This window comes from Ananas comosus, linkage group 3 (assembly GCF_001540865.1).
Source record: "Ananas comosus cultivar F153 linkage group 3, ASM154086v1, whole genome shotgun sequence".
NCBI classification, from domain to species: Eukaryota; Viridiplantae; Streptophyta; class Magnoliopsida; order Poales; family Bromeliaceae; genus Ananas; species Ananas comosus.
Genome location: NC_033623.1, coordinates 8,995,660 through 8,998,282, shown reverse-complemented (window position 1 = coordinate 8,998,282; position 2,623 = coordinate 8,995,660). Strand labels below are relative to the sequence as shown.

Below are 2,623 nucleotides of genomic sequence, written 5' to 3'. Positions count from 1 at the left end.
GGCGTCTACGAAGAAAGCAAGTCGATAGGAAGTAAAACAAAGAAAGTCCTATCCTGATATCAGAGCAATGTACAAGTCGATATATATCAACAAAAGAACAAAGAGTGTACAATCCCAAAATCTCGACAGAAGAGAAGTATCACAACTATAGTGACGGTCCAAAAGTACATATACATCACGGGGTAAACAAAAGAATAGGTACAACGGTGGTCTCTCTATACATAGGGACATCACCCTCGGCCGTAGCCCGAGTAGCAAGGTGATCGACTAGCATGCTCCTAGCAATGTCTAGCTAGACGCGACTCCCTTGCCACGATCCCTAGCCTCTCCTGTAGATGGCTCTGTAAAAACAACCACCAAAAGGGCGTGAGAACTATTAACAATAGTTCCCAGTGGGTAAGCCGCCAGCCTCGGCGAATTACACCACTAGGCTCATGATGTACTAATTGAAAGCAATAACGATAATTGCATAATTAATAAGCATGATGCTAATAAGTAATAAGCATGTAATTAACATGTAATAGCTTTCTACAGTAATGAATCATTTGCATAATAGGGATATGGCAATCTCTATAATCATGAATATAGACATGAATATAAGCACGAACATGTAAGTGACTACTGTACACTTCAATTAATAAGCATTCATTACTGTCCTTTCATTCACAGGGACCTACCCAAGGTAGTCCAGCTTGCGCCGCGCCTAATGGCCCCGTGGTAGTATACACTCCCCACGGCAATCCACTTCGGCACCCAATCCCGCACGGGCGAGCAACTGTCGCGTAGGCCAACTCCGGAGTGCCGGCTTGTAGGGAGCGACCCTCACAAGCGTGTGCGAATGAGCACAATGGCAGCAAGCAAATCTAAAGCTCAATACGTCTCACTCATCACTTTCCAACTGACATTGTTCTTGCTCTCGATCCTTAGATCGGAATCTCAATATAACAAGTATTGATAACAGCTAGTATCCACTAGATTAATAAACATGCAAGAGTAATGCTACTTTACATCTGGCAGTATAAGCATAAGCATAAGCATGTCGTCATTCTCTACGTTAGAGTCAAGAAAGTGTCATAAGGATGTCACGGTTTTCTATTTTCTAGAAACATGATAACTTGTCCATTAATCACTCAACCAAATTAAACATGTATATAAAGACTTATATGCATGAGTGTTCTCTACTTCATAGAGATATCAATTCAATTATATAGATCAACACTAAAATCTAGTAACTCGTCTCAAGTTCTATATTAATCACGGAATCATATAACTGTATTAAATCTATAGCACATATAGAACATAGGGAAGCTCCACTTGCTCTGGTTAGGTCAAACCCACCTCGTACTAAGCTCAAATCAGTCACAAGATGTCCCAATAATCAGCTCAACGAGGTCCCAATCCTGCTGAAAACAAGGTAACAAAACCGCGCCGAGCCGATTACTTACAATTCCAATTTCGGCAAAATTCTTAATAGATACAAGGTGGAAGCTTAATTACTTGATTTGGTTCAGTTCATTACCTCAAGTTGAGTCTTCAAGAGTTCTCACAAGTCAGCTAAAGTCACTCCAAGAGTCGATCGCACTCTCGCTGCGAACAACGTCGAAACGGCATCAAAATCGCTAGATACTAATAGATATAGTCGGAATCTTGTAAATTCAGTTTTCTCACAGAAATTTCAGCTTACCCTCAGTTGGAACACCTTCCAAACTAGTCTCCCGGGTCACCAAATTAGTCCCAAGTGGTTCAAAAACCTACTGCGAAGGAACAAATCCAAACTGCATTAATTCGCTCCATTAATCCGCATATAGCTTCGAATTAGAGTCATAACTCACTATTTATCTTCATCAAGTTTTAAAACAACTTTTCTCTGAGCTAAAGTAGGTAATTCACAATCAAAATAACCTCTCTTTACTGCTGTAAACAACCTCTAACTCAGTTGGAAGCAACAGAACTAAAAGGCGCCCAAATTCAATACTAAACCGTAAACTAGAGAGAAATCGAGTCGATTACCTCTCTAAAGCTGGGATTTAGCTTCTTCTGGTAGTAATCTCACAGCAACACAGCAAAACTCCTCTCCACGTGCCAACAACTTTCCTTGAGCCCTCCAATCAGCGAGCAACGAATGCGACGCGGAAACGGCGCAAAAAGGCGACTTTTATGTCGAGGGAGAAAATTCTAGAGAGAGAAAGAAGTGGAGAGCTAAAACCCTATTTCCCCTGAGCTTACAGGTTATAAGCATCCTCAGGGTCGAGCTGGGAGAGATAAGGATGGATAAATGAAGTGAAATGACCAAAATATCCATGCTGCCACGCAGCTGCAGCTGCTGCTGCTTGCTGTACCGGTACAGGGTGATGGCTGTACTGGTACACAATGCAGAAAAATGCTGATTTCGAAATTACAATGCACTTTCTCGTCTCCGACAATCCGATCACTCTTAAACTTATACAAAAACTTGCCCAAGCCCATTAAAACATGTGGGATAGGTCTACATATCCTTCCACACACTCGAACTTCACAGTTTGCAAAAGTTTAGTGTATTACAAAATCGGTTCCTAGGTCTTTGCCTGTGGAGTCTCAACGTGGTGTTCATGATATAAGTCCGTTTGCTCATACAGCTAAGCAA

General features: G+C 41.6%; 1 long non-coding RNA gene across 1 annotated transcript; it reads right to left on the bottom strand.

Annotated features, from left to right (window-relative positions):
• On the bottom strand, window positions 307-1,770 carry LOC109708176. Its single transcript, XR_002215679.1, has 4 exons — window positions 1,685-1,770; window positions 1,520-1,587; window positions 1,339-1,400; window positions 307-341 (listed from the first exon to the last, which is right to left on the bottom strand). It is a non-coding gene; the product is annotated as an uncharacterized LOC109708176 (long non-coding RNA).